The sequence below is a fragment of the Podarcis tiliguerta genome, assembly GCF_965153285.1.
Source record: "Podarcis tiliguerta genome assembly, chromosome: 11".
In the NCBI taxonomy this organism is placed as follows: Eukaryota; Metazoa; Chordata; class Lepidosauria; order Squamata; family Lacertidae; genus Podarcis; species Podarcis tiliguerta.
The window spans coordinates 41,564,828-41,588,846 of NC_139544.1; the positions used below are offsets into that span (position 1 = coordinate 41,564,828).

The 24,019-nt window shown below is 42.7% G+C and overlaps 1 long non-coding RNA gene across 2 annotated transcripts in view; it reads left to right on the top strand.

Annotated features, from left to right (window-relative positions):
* The first annotated feature begins 19,271 nt into the window (after positions 1-19,271).
* LOC310659595 overlaps positions 19,272-24,019 on the top strand; it is a 32,803-nt gene continuing 28,055 nt past the window's right edge. The window contains exons 1-3 of one of the 2 annotated variants that reach the window (XR_014502841.1): positions 19,272-20,544; positions 23,305-23,362; positions 23,913-24,012. This is a non-coding gene — a long non-coding RNA (uncharacterized lncRNA). Of the gene's footprint in view, positions 20,545-23,304; positions 23,363-23,912; positions 24,013-24,019 lie in introns of those variants that run through there. The other variant, XR_014502840.1, reaches the window with a different exon arrangement.

Below are 24,019 nucleotides of genomic sequence, written 5' to 3' on the forward strand. Positions count from 1 at the left end.
TTAAGAACGGACCTCCGGAATGAATTAAGTACTTAACCTGAGGTACCACTGTACTGTCAAATTAGGGGTGCCAACAATTCATTTGCTGTCAGAATGGGGCCATGATAGGGCAGTGTGCCCCTTTGAGGCAACATGAATCCTTATCCACATGAATCCTAGTCCAAATGAACATAATTCTGAGCCATCTTATCTGATGAGTCGCAGATCCCTGTGATGTGGATCTGCTGGAAGGTCCCACAACTGAGCTGAATCCATTCCCTTCTGAGGTTGTGCCAGGACGCTGACAACCAGGAAAGACAGGTTGCAAATCAAAGAGGGGCATAATTTAGCATCCTAAGATGTGTAGTTCCTCCTTGAACAAAGCACACACTCTCCCCAAACATCCCTCACCCGTATGAAATCCGAGCAGCCCAAGCAGAGCCGCTTCTTGCTGAAAATAATTGTCACGACAAACACAATGGATGCTGTATTAATCAAAACTTGGTTCAAAATGAAATGAAATAGGCAGCTCTTGCCAAAACTCCCCATAAAAGTTCAGTTTCAGCACAAAGCTTTCATTCATTGCAGTCGGTGGAACCCCTGGCTATAGAACTGTTTGTGGGAGAAAGACTTTGTGGCAAAGTTTTCGACATGTTCCTTTTCTCCACTTCTAGAGCTGCTTCCTTGTTCCTCGTTCCTTTGTTGCAGACGTTATACCTACTGTGTGTGTGTGCAAATCCCACTAACCGCTGATTAAGCTGTTTGTTTGCGAGTTGAAAGGTTTAAGCTGAGTAATGTTTCCTTGACCTCGCGCGGTATGAGAGACGTAAGTCTCATGCGAGGCTGGAGGGAAGGAGACGGGGAAGATTAAGTGCTGGAATGGCGCTTTGCTGGGTGTTTTTCAAACTTCTTGGAAAGGAAACAAGTGACTGAAGGGCTACATGAAATGCACGGAATTTGTTGCAGATGATTGATGTTAAACCCCATGTATGGTGCAGAGTAATCCCAACATGATTTGTGTATAACATGCCATGAAAAATACTTAGAACATTAAAAGAGAGAGAGAGAGAGAGAGAGAGAGAGAGAAGCAATGTAGAGAAATTTGAAGCACACCATGTTTAGTGAACAAAAGGTGAAGAAAGGGCTGCATTCAGAGGAGTAGATTATCATAGATTCATAGAGTTTGAAGGGACCCCAAGGGTCATCTAGTCCAACCCGCTGCAACGCAGGAATCCTGCCCACAGATTGTGGCAGCATGGTGTAGCAGTGGTTGGAGTGCTGGGCTGGGACCCAGGAGACCTGGGGGTGAGCAACCTTTCTCCAGCCTGAGGACAGCAATCCACTCTGGGCAGCCTTCTGAGGGCCACATGCTAGAGGTCGATGGGGCCAGAAGCAGCTGTGGGTAGAGAAGTGAATGGAGATTGTCTCTTTATACAGTAGGCTAGTTTCTTTACACTTGCCTCTCTATCCTCCATTCAGACTTGGAAGAGGTTCAGGTTCATATTCCAGCCAGGAAAAAAAATTTCTGGGAAGGTGTGAGACAAGGCCAGTGTGGGGTGTGTGACATGGGGAAAGTCCCAAGGGCCACACAAGGAAACCGGGAGGGCCACATTTGTCCTCCAGGCTTGAGGTTCCACACCCTTGAAGGATTGCCAGGTTCTGCACTCAACCATGGAGTTTACTGGCTGACTTTGGGATAGTCATTATCTCCCAGACTAACATACTTCACAGGGTTGTTGTGAGGATAAAATGGAAGAGGGAAGATCCAAGTATGCTGCCTGGAAACTCCTTGAAGGTAAGGTGGGATGCAGATGTATTCCTTAATATTAATATCTGATTTCTTTAGTTTCCAATGGACAGTGGAGCCAAAGAGACGGAAATGAGTGCATTTGCACTACAAATTTAAACTGGTTTCGAAATTGCTTAATCCTCATAGCTTTTACCCCACCTACCCTGAACTCTGTGAACTGTGATTTGGGAAGTTTGCTAATTGACAGAAAAAGAAAAAGAGAGATTTAAATCATGTAGGAGTTGCCATTCCTTCCTTAACAGATATTTCTTATCAACACACTTCCTCTTTCCAGTTAAATGTTAAGACCCTAAAGGGATATGTATCAAAGGTTAAAAAAAAAAAGGCAGTCGAGTATTCTACTCGGAAACTAGAGGAGAAATAAACAATCAGTCATAGTTAATCACTTTAAACACTGCAGCTATAAGCACTCACTGCAAAGTATGTCTCAGTAAGGCATACCTTCTGAGTATACTGCCTTAAAATAAGACAGCAACTCCCATTGTTTTCAGTTAAATTCCGACATTAACACTGACATTGAAATAAATGAGATATAAAAGTGTTTTAAGTTTGTATCTTGCCCAGTATCCTTCACATTGGTACATAGTTCATTTTGCATTACTTAGATAACACAATAGCTGGCAGTGCCAAGAATAACAGACCTCAGAAGGAGATGTTAAACAAACATGGAAGAAGTTGCAGCAATTGCTCACTAATGATATGTGACTGCAGGATATTGGCATTCCTTTCTGACATGCTCTCTCCCTTATATACTACCATACAATGAAGCTAGTTGCAATATGTGCTAGGTAGGGAAATAAATGAATGTGGAAAACCCACATAATCTCTGTTGCTATCTCTTAGACTGACTGCGCTATGTAGTTGGTGAGATGGGGCTGGGTTCACCACAATCCTATATACATAGCTGTCAACTTTTCCCTTTTCTTGCGAGAAATCCTATTCGGAATAAGGGAATTTTCCGTTAAAAAAGGGGAAAGTTGACAGCTATGCCTATATATTGGCAGCTCTTAATTTTATGCTTAGCCAACCTGATTCTTATTTTTCTGCAGGCCCATAAATTTGCACAATGTCTGGTCACATGACACAAAGATCAATATTACTTGAATTAAGGATTGTAATGTGTGGGGTAGGCAGGTAATTCTTTCTGTGGTAACCGTTTTCATACGGCTATAAACTTGGCTTCGGCTCATCAAAAACAACCCTGTTAAAACATCAAAGTACATTAAACCAGATGGAGAGAGACTTCTCAAGAATGAGGAGAAGGTGTCACAGGGCTTTGCAGTGAAGATGGTTAAAAAACCATTAAGGATGCAAGGCCTGACTCTGTAGGTTTCCCCCTCTGTGTCAAATAACTGATGACAAATAAGTGTTGTTTACTTTTTATAACACATGGAAGATGGATCTCCCTCGGAAGGTTCTGGACTCTCCTTCCTTGGATGTTTTTTAGCAGAGGTTGGATGGCCATCTCTCAGGGATGTTATAGCATTTCATTAGGTCCCTGTCATTTTATGTAATTGCATTTTGTATAAATTATAAAAATTATAAATAAAACATTTTCTACTTATATACAAAACATTTAAATAGCTACCGGTACCTTTCTATCAGCAGGATGGGGTCAGGGGCATGGATTTTTGCCAGGCTTTTGTTAGGGAGGGCAGAACCTCAGATTTGTATTGATTTTTACTTATTGGGGGGGGGCAGTTGCCCCCCTGGCTATGCCCATGGGGGGCACAGGAAGGAAACAAGGTCGGAAGGGGGCCACAGTAGGAAAAAGGTTGGGAAACAGTGCTGTAGACTAGCTAGGGAATTAATTAACATTCCACTGGCTTTTGAAGATGCAGCTGTTTACCCAAATGTTCCCTTGATCTCTCAACCTGAGTCTCCTGTTTTAATTGCTGTGTTTGCTTTAATGGGATTGTTTTATCACTTATTTAAAGCAGCGGTGTTCATATTCCAGTGCTATTAGGGGATTGTTTTCTTTTGTATTTTAATTATGGAGGTTTATGTTTTAATGTGTGTGTAATTGGTTTTTCATACTTCGCTGAACTAATTAGAAGTCTGTTTTGTCATCAAGCTGCATATCCATTAATTTATTAATTCATTCATAATTAATAATGATTTAATTGGCTGGGTTCAGGTCTAAGCTGGATTTTGGGGGCAACTCCCTAGATGCTGGGCGAAGGTGGGGCAGCCATCACAAGCTATCTAATCTATCCACTCAAGGCATCATGCACACAAATGAAAGTAGGTACCACTCAGTCTAGGACCAATCTTGTATCTGCCCCCCATGTTGAATGTATAAATGCCAGGGTTCTGAGATCACAGAATTTTAGAGATGGAAAGGACCCTGAGGGTCATCTAGTCCAACCCTCTGCAACAACAACAACAACAACAACAACAACAACAACAACAACAACAACAATTTATTTGTACCCCGCCCATCTGGCTGAGTTTCCCCAGCCACTCTGGGCAGCTTCCACAAAGACCAAAAATACACTAAGATGTCACACATTAAAAACTTCCCTGAACAGGGCTGCCTTAAGATGTCTTCTGAATGTCAGGTAGTTGTTTATCTCTTTGACATCTGATGGGAGGGCGTTCCACAGGGCGGGCGCCACTACCGAGAAGGCTCTCTGCCTGGTTCCCTGTAGCTTTGCTTCTCGCAATGAGGGAACCGCCAGAAGGCCCTCGCTGCTGGACCTCAGCGTCTGGGCAGAACTATGGGGGTGGAGACGCTCCTCCAGGTATACTGGGCCGAGGCCGTTTAGGGCTTTAAAGGTCAACACCAACACTTTGAATTGTGCTCGGAAACGTACTGGGAGCCAATGTAGGTCTTTCAAGACTGGTGTTATGTGGTCTTGGCGGCCGCTCCCAGTCACCAGTCTAGCTGCTGCATTCTGGATTAGTTGTAGTTTCCGGGTCCCCTTCAAAGGTAGCCCCACGTAGAGCGCATTGCAGTAGTCCAAGCGGGAGATAACTAGAGCAATGCAGGAATCTCAACTAGATCATACATGACAGATGGCCATCCAACCTCTGGTTAAAAACCTCCAAGGAAGGGGAGTCTACCACCTTTCGTGAGAGTTTGTTCCATTATTGAACAGCTCTTACTGTCAGAAAGTTCTTCCTAGCAACTGTTACTCAGAAGCAATGCTAGAGGCGTGACATGTGTAGTTATCAGGGTAGTGGCCTGGATTGGAAGCTATGACTGCATGCATTGATTCCTGAAAGCTGTTCCAGCTTTGATACTGAACTATTGCCATGTTTTCCTTAGCAAATCTTCCCTCAAAAATGGATACAGGCCAGTTGCACATATCTTTATAAAATTCAACATCGAAAAGCTTTTGTTCCTTGGATTCCTGGCTCATGCACAATCAGTTTGTAACTGGAGAAAAGAATGGTTAAAAGTGCTGCACAGATCTTTTTCACGCCTATAAAAGGTGCCCCAAATTAGCCTGAATTTAGTTAGCTTCCCTGGAGTCTCTGCAGACAATGACTAAGGCTCAGGCTTCCTTTCTCAGCGGTTGGATGGTGCAAGCGTTTCGAGGCTGCATTTGCCCGGCATCCTCCTTCCTTAAAGACATATGTCTGGTTGTGCAATTCAGACTTCCACTGTGCAGTCTGATGGTATTAAGTGACAGATTGTTGAAATTTATAGCTGAAACACACAGTTTACAATTTCCGGTCTCCTATTGCAATGCCTTTCTCCACACTCTTATCGCAATGGAGGGAAAGAAGAAACATTTGAGAAGGATGGAAGGAAGAATAGTTTTTAAAAATAAGACAGACCAAACTGGGGAAAGGTTATGTGAATGTGAGTGATGATTGCAACAGGGCTAATTACTCTTTTGAAATTGCATAAACTCTTCTGCTAAACTTTTATGCTAGTGGGCCGCCTGCCTGCAGCAGAAAGGCCACAAATGGCTCTGTCCTGTTGCCCTCCAGAACTTGCTGAACTGCAGCTCCCATCATACCTTGGAATGGGCCATGTTTGCAAAGGCTAATGGGAGCCCCACAACAACTAAAGGGCCACAAGGTGCCCACCGTTGGCTAGGCTGTTATGTACTGAAGTTCTCACCCTGGGCCAGCAGGGGGATACTGTAGATAGTTTCACTCAGGTCCACATATGCAAATAAGGGATTGAAAGTGACGTTCAGTAATTGGATAGTTACAGAAAATGGTTACTGTTGCATTGTAGTGGAGCTCTATATAAGCAGGATGGCTGAACCCTTTAGTTCAGTTCTGTTCTGGCCTGTGAATAAACAAGAGCTGTTTGAAGAATCGCTGTGTCGTCTGATATGTTCACCCACAACTTAACATAGGCAATGGCAATATATGGCATGTCTGTAAAGGAGCCTTTGGCACAGAGTCAAATCTCATACTCTAGTGACATTATCTTGTACGTTAGATTTATGCTGTGGCATACCTGCCAAAATATTTGCTACCACTGATTTAGATGATTTTCTGCAGCCAGGCCAATAACGTATAAACCCATTCTCCTTTGAATTGTAATGATCTTCTCCCAGACGTCTCCCACCTCACAAGAGAGGCCAGAGAAGACAGTGCCAATCACTCGAGATCTGGAGGGCCTGGAACAAGACCACCATTATGGGCCCCCATCCCTCCTTGCTGCAGGAGGCTTTTGTCAGTGGACCCCCTTTTGGCACATGAGCCCCTGGCTGATGACCAACCCTTGATGCCAACCCTAGAACCAACCTGCCGTGACAATTTGGCCCAGACCAATGTTGAAAACTGAGATTTTTCAGGCATTAGGTAGGTGCAAAAATGCATTAAACAGGAATCGAGTCTTTTTGGACATTTGGCAATGACATCCAAGTTCTTCTCAATATCTGGAAGACTTGCCACAGCCAAGAATACTGGCTGGAAGACATGTGGTGGGAGGGAGAGACATGGAGGAGCCTTACATCATTGGTCCATGTAGCTCAGTATTGTCTCCGCTGAGTGGTAATTGTAGCTCTGTGAGTGGTAAGCTACAGTTCCCATGATTCTTTGGGGGAAGCTTTAAATGCATGGTGCGCCTGTGAAGTAAAATGTGGATTAATTTGCTTTTGTACTATGTTATTCCCATAAAATGCAAATAAACCTCATTTTCAATTAACTTTTTGTCTGCCTTCTCTGCTTCCAATAGCCAGTTTTACCACATAAGCCATTTCCCATACTTAAACTAGCCATGAATCAGGAGATGGTGGGATGGCCTTTTCCCATTTTTTGACACAGTCATAAAGAAGGGGAGGAATGGCATCCTTCCAAGGCACCGAAAGGTCGTTCTCTTTTGGGATCATTCCCCATGGCATCAATTTGGAAGAATGGGAATTAGGCTTGGGTGGATATTAGGAAGGGGTGGTATATAGCAGGAGGAGTCTGTGTCATTCAGAATAATGGGCACCGTATAAAAACAAAAAAACAAAACCCCAGCCATATCGAAACGCTTGACTACAGTGAGTCAAAGAGAATAAACATACTGACTGTACAGAGTTCTAATGAATATTCAGCTAAGCAGAAGTCAGTCTTCAGTACAATGCCCAGATCAGGTCAGATATTAGGCTAGACATCTAATAGGGAGGGTCGCAAAGACCCACACATAAAAAGAACAACAAAGGAATTAAAATACAGTGGTACCTTGGGTTAAGAACTTAATTAGTTCTGGAGGTCCATTCTTAACCTGAAACTGTTCTTAACCTGAAGTACCACTTTAGCTAATGGGGCCTCCCGCCGCTGCCACACAATTTCTGTTCTCATCCTGAAGCAAAGTTCTTAACCCGAGGTACTATTTCTGGGTTAGCGGAGTCTGTAACCTGAAGCGTCTGTAACCTGAAGCGTCTGTAACCCAAGGTACCACTGTAGATGTCTTTTGCACACTTGTCACAATATTACTTAGTATTTATGCAGCACTTCCGAGCGTTCAAAGCTAGCTCTTATGGATATGTTCCCCTGGACACCGGAAACCACAGGAGGGAAGAGTACTGTTGCACTCAGGACCTGCTTGCAGGCTTCCCACAGGCATCTGGTTGGCCACTGTGAGAACGGGATGCTGGACTAGATGGGCCATCGGGCTGTTCTTATATTCTTTCTTCATATACATTGCCTTGTAACCTATGCAACAATCCTTTCAGGTAAAGGTAAAGGACCCCTGACAGTCACAAACGACTCTGGGGTTGTGGCGCTCATCTCTCTTTACTTTACTTTACTCTCTTTACTCTTTACTGGCCAAGGGAGCCGACGTTTGTCCGCAGACAGTTTTTCTGGGTCATGTGGCCAGCATGACTAAGCTGCTTCTGGCGAAACCAGAGCAGCGCACGGAAACGCCGTTTACTTTCCCACCAGAGCGGTACCTATTTATCTACTTGCACTGGCTAGGTTGGCAGATGCTGGGATCAAGCAACAGGAGCTCACCTTGTCATGGGGATTCAAACTGCCAACCTCCTGATTGGCAAGCCCTAGGCTCAGTGGTTTAGACCACAGCATTGCAGATAGGAGGACTGAGGTTGCATGAAAAGCTCTAAATCACTCTTTTAAGATTATCATTTGGAGAAACAGCAGTGGGATGGAAATGCTGACCCCACCCTGATAACAGGTGCCCCACTGGACCCATCCCCCTCAACGTGCATGTGTCTGGCATGGGAATCTGCAAGGGGGCATGCAGCTACATGTGGAGCACATTTAGCTAGGCCTGTTTACATGTCTTCTCTTTGCAGATGTTCATGCTCAATTCATGGGCATTGAGGGCACATGGTCAGCAGGGTGTGTATTTTGGGCACCAGGGCCAGCAAAGTTGGCTCACACCTTTTCCTCAAACAGAAGTAAACAGGGATAGAAAAGCTGCCCTAAAGCCACCTAGTAAGTTCATGACAGATGTAAGATTTGAAGTGGATGGGGACTTCCTTCCTCACAATGCACTCTCTTAACCACTGTGCTACCTTGGGTTCAGAAAGCGAAGATGGAATAGTTACTGAGTAACTGAACTGAAGGCACAGGCACAGAGTTGTGCCCAACATAGTGGGGGCTGCACGTGACGACTGTCGCACCAGGAGAGGCTGACTAGGCCTCCTCCCAACATTTGTGTGCCAGGCTGTGTTGGTCAGCCCAGGGTGACTTCCCTTCAGGCTGCATGGCGTCCAGAGACGACAGAGTGACACCCCATCAGGCCATGCAGCGTCCAGAGATGCCATGGGGTCTGGGGCAACATCCTGGCAGGCCATATCATGTCAGGGTGACATCCCACCAGGCCTCCTCTCCCTCCTCAAGATTGAGGGGGAAGGGCTGAGCCCTGAGTGATAGGACATAGTGGTGCTGTAGAGGCCTCAGCCCCATAGAATTGGGGTGCTTGACTAGAGGAAAGTGAAGCTAACTCATATTACCCTTTGCTTTTATGAATGATGTAGGCCACAAGTTTAGCCCATGTGATGCCCTCCAGATGTTGGACTCCCATCACCCCTTGTCAGAATGGCCAGTGGTCAAGGCTGATGGGAGTTGCAGTCCAGCAATATCTGAAGGATACGGAAGGAACACTGAACGAATAAAGATTGGATTGCATCACTTTTGACCCACTGCACATCACAGCCTACTGGTATCACCGCAATGCATCATCGTTTTCCATTGTCACACAGGTCACACAGATATATTTCATAGCAGCAACTTTAACACTCGCACACACGTATGTTATGGCTTCAGCACCTGCTCTGCTGTCTGCTGATGGCCTTCTCAAGCTCTTCTCAGGAATGTTTTTCTCACTCTTATCATCAACACAAGCTCCAAGGTCTCACACAGACTGTCTGTTACTTTGGTTCATCAAAATTCCACAGCCTCACACAGAGTTGGACTTTTCCATTGCTGTATTCCATTTGGGCTTAGGAGGCCTAGATTAACAGAACCAATCACAATTGCACGACATCCTTTTAAAACCATGTGTAGCCATGTGGCCATCAAACAACAACAATAAAAACATCAGCAGTAAAAACAACACCAGATATGTCACTTATACACACTGGGCTCCCTGAAAAAGGAATTATTAATTGTCTTCTGTGTGAACAGGTTCTTCCTGTTATCACATGTGTCACCACTAAACATGGTTAAATTGCTTCCTGAAAGGTGGGTTACCTATTCAGCACTGGCAATGCTTTCTGTAAAATGACCAGTGGCTACGTTTGCAGTGCAGAGGTTGACTGACTCTGCAGAGAATGTTGCAGAGCAAATAGAAGCAGCGCTGTGGTTCTGGGTTGTGGCCAGGCTGATGTCATTTCTGCTAAAGACAACAATGGAAGCTTAGAAACCGCCTGACGATAGCTGCACAGCCACAAAGACTGGGTGGCTGTGAGGAAAGGGAGACACATCATTGCAGCACACATCATTGTGTGCTGAAATTTTCTACCATAAAAGGATCTCACGTATGTGTGTTAACCAAGACACATTGTGTTCCCTGCTATATTAAAGATGTGCATCATTATTCATATATATTTGCATTAGTTTTCTGATCAAGTACAAATGAGAAAATTCTGTAACCTCTCACATCACATTCCGGGCTTCCCCCCGATACAATAATATAGAGACATGGGGCACATTCACATTTAAAACACATGACTTCCCCCAAAGAGTCATGGGAACTGTAGTTTGCTAAGGGTGCTGAGAATTGAATATTTCTGAGGGGAGACTGTAGTCCAAAACATCTGAAGGCACTGAGTTGTGGAAAAATTAAATGGTAGCTCCTAGACGCCCCCCCCACTGGGGGCCACCTAGTATTGCGGGGGGAGCACTAGAAAAATGGTTAAAGGATTTGAGGGTAGGCATTATCTGTGGGCCCTGCTAGTTTCTGACAGCTACTAAAGATACTATCAATGGCTTAAGGCCACAATGTCAGTGACTACTAGGCATGATGGCTCTGTTCTACCTCCCCATAGGCCTCTGACTACCAGTTGCTGGAAACTGAAAATGAGGAGAGTGTTGTTGCACTCAGGCCCTGCTAATGTCTTCCTACAGGCATCTGACTGGCCACAATGAGAACAAGATGTTCTTAAGGATAGCACATGCTGATACTGGCCTTGCTAGTGAGCAGTCTAGAGCTGTTTGTGCTAAGCCCTTAGACTAGAAAGGAATAGGTGCTTTCAACATCCCTCTCTTTGAAACTGATGGGCAATAGGGAGCTTCTGGACTGCACAGGCCTTGTATCAATGCTATGAGGCCAACTTTTTTTGCTTCTTGCTGGCCAAAAGGATAAGGTAGTTCTTATCAGCTCTGCTGTATATTTCATGCTAAACAAAACACAGTTTTCTGCTTATTTATCAATAAAGAATTGTAGCAATGCCACAAAAATCCTTTTGTTTTCTTCCATCCCAATATTTCCTGAATACACTCATTTGTTCATGGACGATGATGATTCTCTGCAGAAACAGACTTGCTCTGCTCCAATTGCCCTTCAGTTCCAGGAATCCTTCTCACAGCATAGCTGTGGCTGTCACTGCACAAACACTTTGAAAACGGGGAAAACATCTGACCAAAAAATGTAAAGTGCCTGTGGATTAAGTGCTGTTAAAAATCCATTTCCCCACTGCTGAGCTAGTTAACTGGAGCAGACAGGAAGCTCTTCCAAGCCTGAAATAATAAACAAAATAATAAAGAAGTAATAAATGCTGCTGAGAAGGAATGTAAATAATTTGATTGTGCCAATTGTCATATAGGTGGAATTAAGCGAGAGGGAAAAAGAGATCAAGGTGTCAAAGGGGGTTGCAATCCTGAGCACAATTGCATTCCTGAAATTCTGAAAATCCCAACAGGATTCCAACTTCATTTTCATTCATTCATTCATTTATTATATTTCTATGTCGCTTTTCACCCACGTGAGTCTCAAAACGTCTTACATACAATAAACAAGAACATCACAATTGCAACATAAATCATACAAAATAATTATCAAACCATCAGTAAAACAATCACTTTCTATAAAACACTATTAATAAAACAACTTTTAAAAAATAGCCTTAAATAGCACAACTACAAGAAAAGTCTCATGTTTTTTTTGAAAAGGATTCTACAAGGAGAGAATATAAATTCCAGGAAACATACAGTACATGAGAAGAATTTTGTTTGTTCTTTGCTTCTGGATGACCTTTAGAAACACTGTATACTTTGGAACATTAATAAAACAATTATTATAAAGAGTTTCAGAGTGTTGCAATATGGATCATATTTTACTGCATCAATTTTGTATGTTGCTTCCTGCTGCCCCTTGCTTTTGAAAAACATTGCTCTCTGCATAATTTCCCTGTTAACAACAAATACATTGATATTCTCTATTGTATGTCTCACATGATTTATTAGCCCATGGAAACAAAAGAAACATGAGTTTACCAGCCACTGTTTAGCCATTTGTAACCCATCAACACATTTAAAAGGAAAGAGAGCTTTACAAAAGCTTCCTTACCAACTTAGTTGTCTAAAGATAATACCTGCTTGTCATAGGTAAGTGGCTATTTACAAGACACTTTCCCCCTCAGTGTATTTCAAAGCCATGTTTACCTTGCAAACAGGGGTCTGGAGAGCCACACTAGGGTAAAATGCTTGGGTGTGTTGAAGTTTCAGAGAGAAAGCAATGATAGGGAAAGAATTAAGCCCTCCCCTCCCATTCCTTCTCTGATGCAAAGCACCTTCAGGAGCAATTAATATCCAACTGCAATTGTCATGTGTGGTTTGCACCAGGTCTCTGTCCAAAGAACGTATTTGCTCACAGCAGCTACCATGTCTCACTGTCTCCTGTTCCCCTGTTTCCCGGCCCTACATTCTCCTTATGCTGTATCCATCCTTTCCCTTGAGGTGTGGAGGTAGCTTGTCTAGTGGTGCGTGTAGCAAGAAGAAGAAGAGTTTGGATTTGATATCCTGCTTTATCACTACCCGAAGGAGTCTCAAAGCGGCTAACATTCTCCTTTCCCTTCCTCCCCCACAACAAACACTCTGTGAGGTGAGTGGGGCTGAGAGACTTCAAAGAAGTGTGACTGGCCCAAGGTCACCCAGCAGCTGCAGGTGGAGGAGCGGAGACGCGAACCCGGTTCCCCAGATTACGAGACTACCGCTCTTAACCACTACACCACACTGGCTCTCAGGCTGAAATTTCTCAGAAGATAATTTTCTCAGAATTGTCTCTTTTGGCCTCTTCCCAATGCTTGGAGAATTCTGCTTTCCCAGAGAATATTCAGTGAACACCATCAGCATAATCACTATTTCGCCATCTCCAACTGAGATGGAGAATTTTAGGGGCCACTTTCACCCACCCCTAACATACTGAAATACAGCAAAGCATTACATCTTACTGAAGAGAGATTGCTGGTCAGGCATGGTTCTCCACTGCCCTTTCCCCCTGGAATTGTACAGTTATTCAGATGGTGATGATGACGATGATTCATCAGTCTTGAACAGGTGCTTCCCATCACCATGTTCCCTTATTTAGGCCATGTTCTTAGAAGGCCAGAAACTTACTATTTTATATCAAAGAGGTTCATTCCTGGAAGCCAGCCAAAATCTTAGAAGTATCAAGCATAACAAAGACAGGAAGCAGACAGCTCAAGCGCCAAAAATTCCAAAGCTTGCCAAGATATGCATTTGAATGTGTGTGTTTCTTGGGGGGTGGTGAGGAAGGAATGGAAGAAGAGAGTGCTACAGACAGCAAGGTAAAATCAGCCTAAGTATTGAGTACAAAAAGGTCATTCTCAACAGATGTTTAAACTGCTTTTAAAAAGAAGAAGTGGCAAACGAAAGTGTATCCAGGTGTTCTGGGTTTTGTATTTCCAGATTGGGTTTGTATAATGAAATAGAAAAAGAATAGTGGCTGAATTATTTTAGTGTTTGTGACCGAGCTCGTATACTCAAGGTGGGCTATGTGTTTGCATTAGCTCTTAGCTCTTGCCTTGTTAACTTGGTTTATTGTACCTTTTGGACTTACACCAGAGAGATGTAGATCATGGGTGTACCCAGTATTGTCTTTTGGGAAAGAAAACATGGAGGCTGCATTCTATCCATGCAAAAGCCAGAGGTTTCTACATTCCTCACCCCACCCCATTCTTTACCCAGGCAAGCTTGAAGCACTATTGCAGTTCAAAGACACATTTCAGCCAGTGCTCAGAGAGGGTGTGGAGCAGGGTGAAAGAGGTTATGTATGGTCTGGAAGGAGTCTTGAGAGCTGAAGAAAGAAAGAGGCCTGCAGGTCTGCATTCAGCATGTGGGCTGGAGGTTCCCTATCCCTAGTTGCTGATTTACCTACTGCTTTTGGAATTTTAACAAAAGAAAATGAAAAGCTAGCAGTTGCTCAGTTCTTTCTCCAGCATTGGGAGGAACACACAGGTCCTTTGTGAGGAGCTCAGCAGAGGCTAAATTGTTCATCTAGTGCTTGGAAGGCCTGCAGCTCAGAAACCTATAGGCACATAGGACTCTGCCCTATAATAGTCCATCTACCTCAGTATTGTCTACACTGACTGGGAGTGACTCTCCAGGATATTGAGGTTATTGTGGTGGGGTCTGCCTGGCCTGCCCTCACTATTGAACACTGTGTGTTCAGGTGAATGTCTGAACACAGCTTGTGAAACCAGCTGATGAGTAAAAAGATTGGCAGGAAAAGGCCATGTCTTTAAGCTCTGCGAAGGGTTGGTAAACTCACTTCCATTCTCTTTAATTGATGCCATTTCCCCTTCTTGCCTTAGGGCCATGAAAGACCACAGCAGATAAAAAACAACAAAGACCTTAGGCATCAGTTAAGCTAGAATTACTTAAGTATCTCCAGTTTTAACCAGCTGCTGGAAGTTTACTAATGATGTAGCCATTGGCACCTCCAGCAGGAGAGTTCCAAAGCCAGGACACTACTACAAAGAAGGCCCTGTCTTATGTCTCCTCGTAATGTACCACATCCCCTGTCAATCTCAGAGCCTAGACTACTCTATATAGCAACAAGTACCTGGGTCATTCAATACTTTGTAAGTCAAAACTATCGCATTGACTTGGGCCTGATGAGATATAAGCAGCCGGGGCAAATCCCACAGAATAGGTGTCACATTCCTTCATGCAGAAGTATCTGTCAGTACTCTGGTGATGGCATTCTGCACTAGCTGCAGTTTCTGGACTGTCTTAAAGAGAAGCCCCATTTAGAGTGCACTATAGTAATCAAGACATAAGTTAGAGTCCAACAACATCTGGAGGACATTGGCTTGGAGAAGGCTGTTGGTCTTAGGGGGTGAGTTGAGGTACAACAGAATGCCGAACCTTCACAACCTCATGCTGTTTTTCTGAAGATAAATAACTCCCATGTAATGCTGCTTTGAACTTCTTGTAGGAAAGATGTAATAAACACAACCAAAAACTCTTATTCATGATTATTTTTTTCATGAGTGTTGGGTAACCCTTTCTCAAGACTTATTTTATTAAATTCTTTGAACGTTCATAAAGGAGAATGAAGGGATTGTGAATTACTTCCAGTTCCATAAATTTGGTTGTTGACAGAATGTAGAATATAGCAGGATTAAGAGTGTCACCTTTCGGAGAAAAGTACAGCTTAATATTATATAGGGTAGTGATTTAATTTATCTCACTGTCAGATTTCTTTTACAGTGAGTGTGAGGTATGGGGGTTTCAATAAAACCAGAAAGCATACAATATTTTATGGAAACCTGTTTCCTTGGCTGAGCCCACATCAGTGCAAACTCAGCATATGAAACGTATGTGTACACCAGACTTTCTTTTGAAAAAATATCCTGTGGGAGCCCACATCAGCAAATATTTGAAGGAGCTGATACATTTGCCAAGATTTAATGACTCACATGTGTGGCTAGTGGCATGTGTGTCTAATGTATCACTGCTGTTTATTGTATGGCTTTTGATATATATAATGTCAGAATAAGAACAGGAAGAGCTGGTGTGATGTTTATTTCAGATTGCTCAGTAACTAAAATGCAATCTCCCTTGAATGAAGGGCCCTTCTGAATAGGAACATAGGAAGCTGCCTTATACTGAATCCACCTAGCTAGCTCAATGTTGTCCACAACTGAGTGGCTGTGGCTCTCCAGAGTTTCAGATGGAGGCCTCCTCCCGCCCTACCTGGACATTCCAGGAACTGATCCTCAGACCTCCTGCATGCAAACCAATTGCTAATACACTGAACTAACAGCACTTCTCCTCTGAATACCCCTGAGGAACCCAGTTCCTCCAGAGAATGAGACCGAACTCTTATCAAGGGGGCTGCAGGGCTGCTGTATCCCAGAAACTCAACAACAGAGCACCCTTGTTACGGAGACCAGTCTGATCTGTACGCTCCGATATGATATCAGGGAGGTCACAAGACCCACTTTGGTCTATTGTGAAAAGGCTTCTTTGCATGTTTGGCTGCTTCTCTCCTTTGGCACACCTGACATTCCAGATTCAGGAACTACTGTCAGCTTGAGTACCAGCCACTTGTAAAATGTCTTGAGTTGCAAATCACTTAACAGAAATGTTTTCTGCTGAACATGTATTTCAATCTTCAAGGTTGCCAGTACAGTGGTACCTCGGGTTAAGAACTTAATTTGTTCCAGACGTCCGTTCTTAACCTGAAACTGTTCTTAACCTGAAGCACCACTTTAGCTAATGGGGCTTCCTGCTGCCACCATGCCGCCACCGCACGATTTCTGTTCTCATCCTGAAGCAAAGTTCTTAACCCGAGGTACTATTTCTGGGCTAGCGGAGTCTGTAACCTGAAGCGTCTGTAACCCAAGGTACCACTGTATTAGGTTTGACTTACCAAAATTGCCACCTCAGCCTCATAGGCAACTGTGACACACATTTTCTTCTTTCCAGTCATTGATCTTCACAGCTTCCCAGAGGTAAAAAGTGGTTTCAAGAGAAGGCAGAACACCTCAGAGCAGCCTCTGAGCCAAGCCCAGCTAGCCAACATGATTTTATTAGTTCTGAGCTTTAATTTGAATCTGCTTCAAAAGTAGAAAGTAGTTCTCAACTGCTCTGGTAGAGGCACCCTGTGAAACAGAGCCAGTATATTTATTGCTATTTTCTGTGGAGCTAGAACAGTTTACCAAAACTGCTTAGAGGTAAATTTAATAAATGCTTGAAAATAAAACAAAACAAAATATTCTGATGCATTTAGTATACCGAATTAGATATTGGGCATTTGAACAACAATGGGTGTGGGTTTCCACTTTAGTTATATTTTGAACCAGAATTAAGCTGTAGAACTATAGCAGAGACCAGGAACCTGTAGTCCTCTAGATGTTTCTGAAATACAACTCCCACCAGCCCTAACCATTGATTGTGCTGGCTGCAGCTGATGGAAGCTGGAGTCCAACATCTGGAGGGCCACAAGATCCTCACCCCCAAACTAAAGGAGAATAGTTTCCATATTATGTCCCATATGGTATGCAAAATCAATCAATCAATCAATCAATCAATCCAGAAATATTCCAGAACTGTTGCTGATAAAATCCCAATATAAGTTGAAGAGCAAAGGCCATTTCAATATTCATTTCCAATATTATTGACTGAATTTCTGTCTGTCTCCCTCTTACTAGTCCAGTATATAAACCCTGGATAGAAAGATAATATACAGGTTGTCTTCATCAGAGCAATTTAGGTAACCTTACAGCATGACTCACCCCACAGGCTAGTCCTAATAGCTCCAGAGGAATTTGAATCCAATATGTTTTATTCATTGCACCATGACTGCAATGCAAACAGATTGGCTTATTTACAGGCTATCTTTGTTAGCATGAAGAGAAACTGAGGTGGCAATCCTATACATAGGGTGGGAGTTACTTCTGAGCCAACAGGCACAGGACTGTATGGTAATCAATTTATTATTTGAATATCAAAGTGTCACCAAGACAGTTTATAAGACATAAACGAGGCTTAGCTTAGAAAATTTTCTCTTACAAAGCAATTAAAGGCTGTCCAAACCAGGCTGGAGGTGGTAAGGAGCATGAAAGCCATTCCTATGACTAGCATGTCACTTTGATTCTGATAAATCCAGTTATAATTGGGCTCCTGAATCTGGGGCGAATCTGTCTATTTTGGTTCTATCCATATCTCATTTTTCCAATCTTAACTTTTGTGTCGGTTTGTGATTTTCTTCTATTGAAAAAAAAGTTTGTCAAGATTTTAGTATATGTTCCTCCTAATCTGCACATTTTTGTATGAATTCTTGCCTAAAATTTGTTGAATTCTATTTTCATTAATATATACATTTTATGTACTTTCCCCGCAATATACACATTTTTGCACACCATATCCTCCTGAACAACTGCATCACAAAATTAAGAAATGTGCAAATTTCAAAGGACAGCTATGTTTCAGTTTGTATATTGTTACAGGAAGTGAACATTATTGAATTTCTCCCCCAACTTTATCCAGCCCCTCCATGTAGCCCATCATCTAACTATTTGCATGCCTATTTTGGTGTGACAAGAATAGTGAATTCCTCAGACCTTTGATTGTCTCAAAAACTATTGCTTCTTGACTATTATTATTACTAATAATAACAATAATAATTCAACTTATATACCGCCCTATACCCAGAGGTCTCAGGGAGGTTCACAACAAGACCACAACATATAAAATCAAACCAAAAGCAATAACCCAAAAACTCCCCCCCTCAATGCTTCTGCTATGGCCTTCTATAATTTACGGTGCAGAGAAAAGCTCCCTGACAACTGGTTTCAATCTTTTCCTCCTTTTGCCTTGCCATCTGCATCTAGTTGAAAGCCTTTCTGCAAGGTAACATTTATGTGTGCAGGCTGAGCTTGTCTTCTTAGCCCATAACTTTCGACCCACCATGATGGCATCTCGCCATCTTTTTCCCCTGTGATAATGGAAAGTTCTTATCTATCTGTGTTTCATCCATGAATAACCAAAAGCATGCCAATGGAGAGAGAGAGAGAAGGAGTAAGCCGAGCTACTTTGAAGCTAGGTTATGTGGCTGGGATAGATTAGGGCTTTGCGGTATCTGGTCTTTGCATGACTACATGGTGGAAAAGACACAAACAGCAGGCAAAACCAGAACAAGAAAGAAACTCTTCAACTGCCCTTGAGATGCAAAGCTTCCAAATGGTAGGAACAGGGATCGCTTGCTTATGTGGCAGACAGTATGGTGATAGTGCTCATCTGATCTCCCAGCAGTGGACTTCCAGCTGTTTACCCTAGTAGTGGGTGGGGTGAGGCAGCAGGGAGGCCAATGCTATGTAAACACACCAGCAAGAGTGCTGTCGTAGTTTTGCCAGTGTGTTTGCCAAACTCCCCATAGCCTCATTTCTTCGGCTTTCCTTTCTGGTAAGCATCAGTGACTCAACCTGCAGTAGGTCAATGGAGTGCTACCATCTGCTATTGGTAGCAATACTGTGCAAACCTGGGAGCATGCTCAACAGATCCTAACTTCTAAGTAAGCTTGCATAGGTGAGATGGTATATTACAGATCTTTCTTTCTTTCATTCATTTATTTATTTGGTTTTTCAAATTAAAGGTTTACAATCACATATCCAACATACAACATAGAAACAAGATTCCAAAGAATCTCCTGGACTTCCCTCCTCCCCTTTGTGGGTCCTATCGTTAATCATTTCCTCCTGCATCTTTTATGATAATCCAAATATTTTACATATCCATTATGTCCACAAGTCACCATTAAACTACAAGTGTTATTCCAATCCTACTAACAATTTTAGCTGTTTACACTGGTTTTTGAGATAAATTTCCTCCATTCCTTAAATTTTGGACATCCTGATTTCTGATTCTTCCGGTCATTTTAGCCATTTCGGCATAATCCATCAATTTAATCTGCCATTCTTCTCTGGTAGAGACTTTATCTTCTTTCCATCTCTGGGCCAATAACATACACGCAGCTGTGGTAACATACATAAATAGTCTTTTCTGCTCCCTTGGGATTTCGGCACCTAGAATTCCTAAAAGAAAGACTTCTAGTTTTTTAATAAAAAGTTACATTCAACATTTTTTTCAACTCATATATCATTTCCCAAAATTATTTTACTACCTGACATTTCACGGATCTTGTTTCTACTTTGGCTCAAGCCAAGGACACATGCAAACTGTTCTAAAATGATGGAACAGAAGACAGGAGTGTAGAGCAAAGTTTATCTGACACTGTGTAATTCTGACTGCAACCAATCTCAACATGGCTGCTGTTCAAGGCCTCTCATTTCTGGTGGTGTTTTCCAAAACTGCTCCCCGCTCCCCACTGCACTCACTCATGGAACACTTGGTTCCCACTTGCCATTACATTTCGGCATCTAAAGAAAATATTTCTCTTCAGAATCAAGAAAGTCTCTTCCAGCTTTGTGGTCAAGGTCTTTTTGGAAACACATGGAGACAGTTTTGGTTTTCTCCTTTGTTTGTTTAAAAGGTTTTATGTAAGTGAGCCAGGTCTTTAATTTGAGGCCAAACAGCTTCTATAACATCGCTCTATTCACATGTAACTCTGGGGCTGGAGTTCAGTAGAGGAGGTTTTGCTTCAGGCGGCAGATTCTGGAGGCAGCGGAGAGCTGTAGCAACAAGAAGTTGGAAGGAGAGAGCTGTGTAGGTTCTATGTCCTGCTCCCCTATGCTAGCCTGCTGTCCTCAGGTGCAGAGGAAGGCACTATTCTATGCCCAGTGTTAGAGTAAGATTCGACTGCCAGTCTAGTCAGTTTTTGTACATGGAATTGGAGGGAGGCGCCATTTTTCACTTGCCCTCTGGAAGCAAAATGCCTTGAGTGATTCTCTAGCAACTCTCAGGTATGAAGTTCAGCATTTGCTCTTGTGCATTTTTTTTTACCTCAGAAAGAGTGAATAGTGTGCTTCAGGGCTGCAGTAGTTTTTTTTACCTCAGAAAGAGTGAATAGTGGGCTTCAGGGATGCAGCAGTTTTTTTTACCTCAGAAAGAGTGAATAGTGTGCTTCAGGGATGCAGCAATTTTTTTACCTCAGAGTGAATAGTGTGCTTCTGGGCTGCAGCAGTTTTTTTTTTACCTCAGAAAGAGTGAATAGTGTGCTTCAGGGATGCAGCAATTTTTTTTACCTCAGAGTGAATAGTGTGCTTCTGGGCTGCAGCAGTTTTTTACCTCAGAAAGAGTGAACAGTGTGCTACAGAGCTGCAGCATAATTGTTTCCTAGAATGCTGTTTGAGAGGGAAGAGGTTTGGTAGCTGACATCACTTTTCTGGGGGGTGAGGGCTAATAAAAGAAACCTGCCTCGGCCATAACAAATGTCTGTTTTCCCTGAACCATCATAAAAAGTTTTTTTTTGTGGGGGATGGCAGCTCTTCGGAAATTGTGCCCCCTGTTTCCCAGTGGACTGAAAAAACCTGCTCCAAATTCAGTCCAAGCATTTGTTTCAGTCATGTTCAAGACAATGCTATGCAGTTAGTGTATTAAAATCTGCTACCTGGAACAGCCGAGAGTGCCACCATTTTGTGATTATTATTGAGAAGAAGCCCATGCCACTCACCCGCCAGAACTGTAAAGTTCAGTGTGCCAATGAAGAAACCAAGTGGGTTTGCATCTGTTTCTGCCCAGTGTAAACATCTCTTTGCCTTGAGACTTTATCTCCCTCTTATATTACACATTTTAACATAATGACTAAATTTGCCACTTTTTTGACATTCTTTCACATTTGCAGCAGGACAGGCATTTATGGTTTTGGCTGATGCCAGTTTTATAGGAGGCATGGAAACCTTTTTATGCCTGTACTTTTTGACAGTGCTAAATCTAAGGCTGGCAATCTTTTAGCTGTTATAAAATGCATTTTCATTGTAGGGAATTCATTTGCTTCTCTACTGCTGCCAAACTTTATCAGTTGCTTTGTAACCGCATCCTTCCCCTGCATATATATTCCCTGTGCACTCCAGAGTGAAATCTGCCTCCCTCAGTAATCTGGCTCTGAGTCAGCTTGACTTGATGCCACACATTATGCCAGAGTAGTCAATATGGTGCTGCCCAGATGTTGTTGAACTACGACGACCATCATTTAAAATATTGAGTTCATTATATGAGGCCCTTCTTCATGTGCCTCCTCCCCGTGAGGTCTGGGGGGCGGCGCCGCAGCGACACAAGAACGGGCCTTTTCTGTAGTGGCTCCCATTTGTGGAATGCTCTCCCCACAGAGGTTCACTTGGCTCCTTCATTGTATATTTTTAGGCGCCCGGTGAAAATGTTCCTCTTCAGCCAGGCCTTTGGTTGATTAATATTCTACAGCTTTTTAAATGTGTCTATGGGAAGAAGGGGGGTATTGCTTTGCTGTTTTTGTTTTAATTATTTACTTGTGTTTTTATCTTGTATTTTATTCTGTGAACTGCCCTGATATATTGTGGTAATTGCCTGGGTGAGGGGCCATTGGGAGACAACAAAGGAAGGCTGATGGGCTATTAAGAAAACAAAGGAAAGGGGGCTCTGTGCTGGATAACAAATGGGTGGGGCTCCTTCTCCAGCTCTTAGATAGGTAGAAGGGCAAAGCTGGCGTTGAGGGCAGAGATTGCTGTGATATGACTTGGAGGAAAAATGCTGGAGGTTGGGAAGGCAGAGAGAGTGAGCAAGAGGCTAATTTCTGCTTGAATCCAAGGCTGTGGCTATGGGAGAAGCAGAACCTTCTTGGGGTGTTAATGCTGTGAACCCCTCCATCACAGGCTCAGGTTGTATATACGTGTAAATAAACCATAAAGACACCATAGTCTCCACTGTGCTTCATTTTCAAAAGGAAACACTAACCCTAGGTAAGTGCCTCAAACCCCTGGAATCTTGCACTGCTCAGAGATTGCAGAGGCATGGAACAGTACGTTGAATCGTGTAAATGGGGAGATGGTTGTTGCATTATTTTTGTAGATGGTATAGCAGTGTGGTACAGTGTACAACTGCCGTTTTAATTCATCTTCCATTTCCACCTCCTTGTGGAAGAGCAATATTCCATTCATGCTAGTCGTGATGGCTATATATTATCTCCAGTATCAGAAATATTATGCTTCTGACTATCAGTTGATGGAAAACAAGAATTGGACAGTGCTTTTGCTTGTGGATCTCCTGCAGGCATCTGGTTGGCCTCTGTGGGAACATAATGTGGGACTAGATGGGACTTTGATCTGATCCAGCAGGACTCTTTTATGTTCTTTCACTTAACTTTTGTGATCAAAAGGGTGCTAGCATGGAAAGAACTCTAAAAAATGGTGAATGAATTGCTCAGCTCATATATCTTTGATGCATGTGAAAATAAAACACCAACTTACTCTATTATCTATTTTGTCAAAGGGTGAGATCACAAAAGGAGCTTGCATTTCACTAACCTGCCAGTGTTGGGAAATACTATGTAAAATAGATAGGCAAAGTGTGTCATTAATAATGCTGTATTATCATGCCCATCTGTCTTTAGTTTTGGAACCAAAGTGCTGTGTTACAGCAGCTGCTTCCCATTTTTCTCTAATAATTACTGTGATTAGATGATTTAATGTGGTACTGCATTTAACATTCCTGGTAGTAACACTGACTCTGATATCTGCTTATAAATATAGAATACTGAAGAGCAGAATAAGAAAGCATAGAACAAAGGATCTATAAACTCACATTAACGTAAGTCTGGTTATGATAAAGAGGTGCACTTTTCCTGAATGTATATCTCCTCCCAATATGTAGTTTATCTTCAACTAAGATACTGGGTAGTCTTTATTGCAGAAAGCTGTAAAGCTTTCAAATTGCAGACTGGGGTGGTTCCAGACGGGCATTTGTTGTGGGATTGGTGCTGTTCATCAAAATGCCAGCCCAGGGAAAAACGGATAAGTTAAAAAAACAAACAAAAGCAAAGCCTGTTGCTAGTGAACCGTTTGTAATATCTCAAGTCAGCAACATGTTTACAATATTATGTTCCTGTCTAGAAGCACCCCGTGTTGGCAAAAGCATCAAATTTAAGACAATTGTTTAATTAAGACAGTTGCTAAGGCTGGAGCACATGTCATGTTAATTCTTAATGACTGCAATAAGTCCGTAAGTCAATTCAAGCAACATTTCCAAATGGCTCTGAGTTGAAAGGCAGGACTATAGAGAAGGATCAACGTAGATAATACTGAGCCAATGATTTGACACTGAACACAACCAATTAACCACGTCTTCTGTTCCATTCTAGGCCAAGTATCAGTCAGGTTCCATTGTGCGAAATTTTCTTTCGGAGTACACTGGAAATCGCTGCTACTTCCAATTCAGAAAACAGCTGTTACATATGACAAATGTAAC